Source organism: Myotis davidii, unplaced genomic scaffold (genome assembly GCF_000327345.1).
Source record: "Myotis davidii unplaced genomic scaffold, ASM32734v1 scaffold2537, whole genome shotgun sequence".
Taxonomy (NCBI): domain Eukaryota; kingdom Metazoa; phylum Chordata; class Mammalia; order Chiroptera; family Vespertilionidae; genus Myotis; species Myotis davidii.
The window spans coordinates 160,816-168,045 of NW_006288180.1; the positions used below are offsets into that span (position 1 = coordinate 160,816).

Consider the following 7,230-nt stretch of genomic DNA (forward strand, 5'->3'; position numbering starts at 1 on the left):
TTTTGTGAATTTGCCGCAACACCAGCTTTTGGAACTACTTCAGGCTATTTTTCTCCCCATCCCTACCCCATTTAGCAGGTGAAAAGGTGAGCCCCGAAGCATACCTTCTTGACTCTCATGACCAGGTTCCTTTATCACACACGGACACCACTTTGGACAAGTTTGTCAAGGCAGCAAACAGTTAGCGTTCAAAGAGGGTTTTGCTTTTATTATTATTATTATTATTATTATATTATTATTTACTATTATGAATAATTCAAACTCCACAATAGGATTATAAAAAGCTTTTATTATCAAACTGATTAAGGGGGAAAAGTCACTTCAGTAACCTGCCTGCTGGAGGGAAGGGCTGATGGTTGCCTAGGAAACCACCTGCTTCCGGCCCTGGGCCGAGGGCTCCCCGGGACCCCGGAGCCAAGGCTGGCTCGGCAGCTGGGTGTGTGAGACGCGCGAGTTCGGGCGAGAGGCTTAGACCGGGAACATACGGGTCCTGAAAGCGATGGATCACAGTTTAAACACGCAGGGCCTGTGGTTTGTTACAGCAAATCCTCAGAAGGAGCTGGAGCCCGGCCCGCGTGGCTCTGGTTGCGCATCGACCTATGAACCAGGAAGTTACAGTTCGATTCCGGTCAGGGCACAGGCCCGGGCTCTGGGCTCCACCCCAGTGCGGGCCGTGCAGGAGGCAGCCGATCGGTGATTCTTTCATCATTGGTGTTTCTCTCTCTCTTCCTCTCTGAAAGCGACCTGGCCCTCACTTGCTCCTCTGCCCACCCAGGTTGCAGCTCTGCGTTCTCCTTGTCAGTGTAGATGAAGCCAGGCGAGGAACTGTGCCCATTCCCCCTAGAAATCTTGGAGGACAGTTACCAGGTGAAAAGTAGAACTCAAGAACCAGGAGAGACTCCAGCTGACAGTAACGCGTTGAGGCTAAAACCTGCCCTGCACTGAATACGAGGAAGAACCCGTGTCAGGGGCCGCTGTGCATGTCTCTGCAGATGGAAATAGTGTTTCTGGATTAGCCACTTCCAGGGAGCTCACCCCCCCTTTCGGGGGAGCTCTGAGGTCGGAGGTACAGGCACGGAGAGCGGGGCCAGGGACAAGGGTTTAAAAACCCTCTGGGGCCACAATGACCGACAACGCCAAACGCCCTCGTCCCAGACCAGGGAGAGGCTTAACCTCCCTGCCTCACCTCCGCCACCTGCCCGGAGTCTATGTGCCGGGGTATGTACACCGCACAGCTCACTCTGCCACTGCGGCCACATTTCATGGTTTTAACATACAACAGGGCTATCTGCTTTTTTTCTCTATATATCTGCTTTTTATCTAAATGAAAAAAAATACCCTGGTCTTGAACTGTGAGGATTATAAGTTGAAAGCAAATTATTATATTATTTAAAAGCTGCCATTGCCAGTTTTGCTCAGTGAATAGAGCTTCCGCCTGTGGACTGAAGGGTCCTGGGTTCAGTTCAGTTCAAGGGCACTGCCTGGGTTTTGAGCTCCATCCCAGGTGGGGGGCGTGCAGGAGGCAGCGGATCAATAATGCTCTCTCATCATTGATATTTCTAGCTCTCTCTCTCTCCCTTCCTGTCTGAAATCAATAAAAATATATTTTAAAAAATAAAATTGTAATGCGGTAATGGTTGCACAACTCTTTAAATTCACTAAAATGATTAAATTTACATTTATTTAAAAAGCCAACCTTTAAAGGCAGTTACTCTTAACACGGCAAAATCCCTGAAATGGTAATGAAATTCTATGTATTTCACTCAACGATGCCGGTGTCGGGGTGCACCTGCTTGAGCACCTTGTACACGTACACCGAGTGGCTCTCCTCGCGGCTGCGCTTGCGCTTCTTGCCGTCCTTCTTGTGTTCCTTGGTCACCGCCTTCTTGGAGCCCTTTTCGGGGGTGGGCATGGATTTTGCTGGCTCGGCATGGTATGGAATTATAAGGGTAAGGAATGTGGGAGGCTAACGGAAACAGAGCAAAGGGGAAACGCGGGTACTTATGGTACCCATACGCAAAGACTCACAAATCTAAACTCTGATTGGAAAAAATAAATAAACTCTGATTGGACCCAAACTGGCCAAAGTATGAATAGAATATATTTTAGGTATTCCTAAACTCCTTTTCTATTGGATGAAACAAACACTTTCAGGGACTCCTATCGATAAATCAATTTCTTAAAAAAACATTTTTATGATAGAACCATTTTTAATTTTGAAAATCAGTGAAAGCCAAGGCAGGAAACCCTGCCGTGGAGCCGAGTGCAGCCCTGAGCACCGCTTCACGGGCTTTGCCTCAAACTGTACAGGACGCCCCGGCCTCTCCCGCCAGGAACATTTTGAGTAAATGTGCACCGAAGACCCTGGGTCGCTGCCATCTATTTATTTTTTCTTCTTCAAAATAAATTCATTTTATTTTGTTTACTTTCCTTTAACAAAGCCAACCCCCTGACATGCTACAAAATTGGCCTTAGTGCTCTTACTCCCCACCCCATTCCCACCTCCCAGCTGCAATGGCCTTTTAATCTAACACCAGCTCCCTCCCTGCCTCAGGGCCTTGCATTGGCTCCATCGCTTCCTTCAGGGATTAATTCAAAAGTCACCTTGAAACCTGACATCTGCTCCAACATGGATGAAACTGGAAGGAAATAAACCAGTCACACAAAATGCTGCTGCCATCTCTTCCAAGGTTCCGCATTGCAAATGCTTCCTTCTTTCCTTCCTTTATTTTTTTTAAAAGCTTTTTCATCCGTTCCGGCTTAGACAGCCCAGCTGACATTGTAAATGCATCCAAACCTAACGGTGGAGTCAAATGACCTTTTGAAGTCGAACTTGAAAGTAAAGCGCCAGGGATCCCAGGAAATGGGAACTCTGCCTGAACCCTGAATGACACAGCATTCTGCACGTCTTCCCAGTATATCCTGGAAGCACCTGCTACAATGAACTGGAATTTACCGAAAATACAGTGAAATCGATCCCGGGGGAGGCTCCGACACTGGATTTAACAGGGGGGCGGGGCGGGGAGGGGCGGGGCGGGTAACGGGGGCGGGAAGAAAACCGGTTAACCGCACAAAATGCCGGTGTTTCTTTCAACAAAAATTAAGCTCTTTCTCTTTCAAACACATTGTTTTCCAAACAGGAGAAAATCTCAATAATAAATGTCTCTGGGTCAGACTTTGTAGACGTGGGAGCATCACTGATGAAACTGATAACTAAGAAAATAATTTTATTTGAGGGGCGGGGGAGACGGCCTTCCAATTGACCAATCAGAGACTCGCAGGGAACGGAAATCCCACCCTAATACGGGGATCACGTCCTGAAATTAACTCCAGCCAATCAGAGCGATTCTGCTCCCGTATAAATACAGCGTCCGGCCGCCCACGTCAGACCACCGACTCTGCTCCTTAGTCATGGCTCGCACCAAGCAGACGGCGCGCAAGTCCACCGGCGGGAAGGCGCCCCGCAAGCAGGGCCGCCCGCAAGAGCGCGCCGGCCACGGGCGGCGTGAAGAAGCCGCACCGCTACCGGCCCGGCACCGTAGCCCTGCGCGAGATCCGCCGCTACCAGAAGTCCACGGAGCTGCTGATCCGCAAGCTGCCCTTCCAGCGCCTGGTGCGCGAGATCGCGCAGGACTTCAAGACCGACCTGCGCTTCCAGAGCTCGGCCGTCATGGCGCTGCAGGAGGCGTGCGAGGCCTACCTGGTGGGGCTGTTCGAGGACACCAACCTGTGCGCCATCCACGCCAAGCGCGTCACCATCATGCCCAAGGACATCCAGCTCGCGCGCCGCATCCGCGGGGAGCGGGCGTGAGCTCCGTCCCACCCACTTGCGCCGGAACCCAAAGGCTCTTTTCAGAGCCGCCCACCGCTTCAATGGAATAGCTGTAAGCCAGGGAGACATCTTTCCCCAAACAAAGCTGTAGTGGGGGGGCGGGCAGCTGCGTGGAAGTGGTGCTGTGGCCGCCCCACTCTTCCCCCACCCGAGGATTCGCCAGCTGTCGCTGAGGCAGCTTGCGCTGCATTTTCCGGCAGAGAGCGTGGCTCTGCTGTCAGTGATAGAGCTGGGGCACTGCTATGGCACCAAGTGAGGCCTGAAGTTCTAACTAACGTCTAATAAGGAGTTAAGGGCTTGTTGCAGCAAATTAGCGCACACATTGTGCAGAATTGCACCCGATGAAGTCGAGTAGCTCGCCCTTGCTGCATGTCCTCAACCGGTGGAGCAGCATGTACATGGGGTAATACTGCAGGGGGCTATCCGAGTACACTTACCCCTGGGAGCGCCAGTGAAACTGATGGGGAGTGAATGAGGCACTGCAGTCTCGATAAGAGTATTTTGTCCAAGTCCATTGCCTGGTTATTGTGTAGGATGTCACCACTCGGGGAGACTGGGTCAATGGGCTTTATTTGAAACTAACAAATCAGTGTTAGCTTTTCATACAAACAGGGAGGGTTGGCTTTGTTCCCGCCGTGCTGGTGGTGGCATATTCCTTTGGCTGAGGTTTGTTCTATGTCAGTCCATTCATTTGTAGGTATTGCCTCTACCTCAAAAGTAAACTGCATTTCAAAACTTGATATTTGTAATCTCGAATTTCCTGATGGATTCTTGGCTGTTAGTAATCCATGGTGTCTAGGTCAGCGTGCTTGGTACGTCCTAAGTGTAGATGGTAAGGGACAAAGACCCCAAATGGCATCACTGTCCTAAAAGCCCCAGACACCAAACCCAGATTTAATACCTGACCTAATTGCAGTCTCAACCCCTCCCAGAAACATACATAATCTTAACCCGTGTGGGATTTTCTGGTTAAGCACCAGGAAGGTGATTCTGCTCAGTTCATGTTTCTAAACAACAGTTTTCTTAACTGTAAAACAAGCATTTCAATCAGACCTGATGCAAATGCTTCCTGGTGAGGCAGCCGTAGATGTGCTTTGTAAACTGTAAGGGATTTCAGCGGTAGAATCACCTCACTTTGACCACTCAGTGAATGACTACTTCCCCCCATAATTCTTATCCCTCCTCCCTCTTCATCAAAAGCCGGACTCTCTCATTCTGGTTATTAAAGACCTCGCAGCTGTCTTCCCTACTCCATGTAGTCTCTTTTCAAAAAGATTCTTTTGAGTAACAACCTCGCATTCTCCCACTTACCCAGGCATTCTTTCTCAAGTGGAAAGTAGGAAGAAATTATGAGATGCAGCTGTCACTGGGAACATTTTGAACTGGCTAGAAGACACCTGCTACAGGCTACATAGTTTAAAATAAAAAATAAGTTAAGGTAGTAAAAATTAAATTCTAATCCAGTAGGGGGTGTTATAATGAAAGTATAAGGTGAAGAGACATTCCACCAAGATATCTGTGCCCCCTGGAAATGGGCTTAGGGATACAAGACTCCTTTTGTTCTGTAAACTCTATGGATGTTGTTTTCAAAAGGATGTTGGTTAAGTACTTGATGCATACAGGATAAGAAAGCAACATTAAAACATACCCAGAGTGTATTTGAGCTTGTAAAATAATGCGTTTCATTAATAACATCAAATAAGGAGCAGCAAGGAGTAACCAATATTTTCAAAAATTTAGTGTTAATTTTATGTCCAAGATATTTGCAATCACTGCAGAGCGATACAAAAACATCAGTGACTGCCCTGCTGAAGTCACAGGTACTGCAAAATCCATGGTGACTAGTTGCCTACACACGTAATTGAAAGAAATGCTGAATTGCATTGAGAGTCCCTGAAAAATGTTTCCCCTACCCAGGTTTACACCCCCAAATGTTCTGTAGAACTGAAGATTTTGTGAGATTTGCCAGTAAAATTAAGTGAACTTCCCTGAAATAAACGATTAATAATAATAAAAGCTCAGTCCCAGAGATGAAGTGGAAATGGTGAGACAAGTGAACCTCTTCTTCCAAGAGCCCATATTGTGTGCCCTGGCCACCCCAAATCCAGTTCTCTGCCAGCCACACTGCCCTGCCTTCCAGAACGTTCTTTTTTCTTTACCCTCCAATTCCTTGCCTGCTCAGCAGGAGACTACGGCTCCCTAGGTCCTCGCCACCACCTGCGGGGAAGAAATCGGGCTAAGGGGGCCACTTACAACCCCCCAGAGGAGGGCGACTTCCACGTTCACTGTCCCTCAGCCTCAGAGTGGCAGCTCAATCATGGGCAGAATAACAGTGGATACCCTTCCCCCAAAAGAACTCCACTGACCTCAAGAGGGAAAAAAGCAAGGGTTCCAACTGCCTCACAGAATGTACAAGACTTAACATCGCAATCTCTCTAACGGGTACTTTCTCTAGAGCCCATGCGCGTGAGTGCACGGGGACGTTCTGATTAGCTCTCAATCACCTCTGCAAACCACTGCGGAAGGGAAGTTTAGGAAACACACAAAAACTTGAATAACCCTTTCCGCAGATCGGCTTGTTACAATAATTTCCCCTTCTAACGAGTCTGGGCGCGGGAAGCAGGGCGGCAAGACTCCCAGGCGCCCCCTACAGCTGGCGGGCCGCAACGACCAGGAGCTCAACAAGCTACCGGCAGTTTGACTACCGCGCAGGGCGGTGTCCTGCCCAATATCCAGGCTGGGCTGCAGCCCAAGGCCGAGCGCCACAAGGTCAAGGGCAAGGGAACAGGTGAGACCACTGTCCCCGGCACCTGAAGCCAACGGCTCTCCCCAGAGCCCCGACTTCCCGAAAGCGACTATGATCGTTTCTGGGAACCCAGCAGCGCGCACGCCACTGTTCCCTACCACCGCCACCACCCCCCACCTGCCTCCCCAATGTAAGGGATCATTCACTTAAAGGGAAACACAACCCAAATGTAACCAGCTCAGCTCTTTTTCCTGAAATCAGTGGGTGGCTCTGAAAAGAGCCTTTTGAGATTTTCAAAGCAGGACCTGCCGCGGGAGCTTCACTTCTTCTTAGGCGCCGCCTTCTTGGCCTTCGGAGCCTTGGGCTTGGCAGCTTTCGGCTTCGGGGCCTTGGGCTTGGCGGCTTTGGCCTTGGCCGGGCTCTTCGCCGGCTTCTTGAGCTTGGCGGCCTTGGCCTTCTTGGGGCTCTTGGCCGCTTTCTTGGCTCCCGCCGCCGCCGCCAGCTTCTTGGGCTTCTTCGGGGTCTTCTTGGCGCTCTTCTTGGGGGTGGCGGAGCCCGCGGCCTTCTTGGGCTTCTTGGCCGCGCCCGCGGGCTTCCTGGGCTTGGCCGCGCCCGCCTTCTTGGCCTTGGGCTTGGCCTCCCCTGAGGCCGG

The 7,230-nt window shown here is 50.2% G+C and overlaps 1 pseudogene; it reads left to right on the forward strand.

Moving 5' to 3' along the window:
• Nucleotides 1-3,396: 3,396 nt before the first annotated feature.
• On the forward strand, nt 3,397-4,241 carry LOC102764909 (annotated as a pseudogene).
• The last annotated feature ends 2,989 nt before the right edge of the window (nt 4,242-7,230 follow it).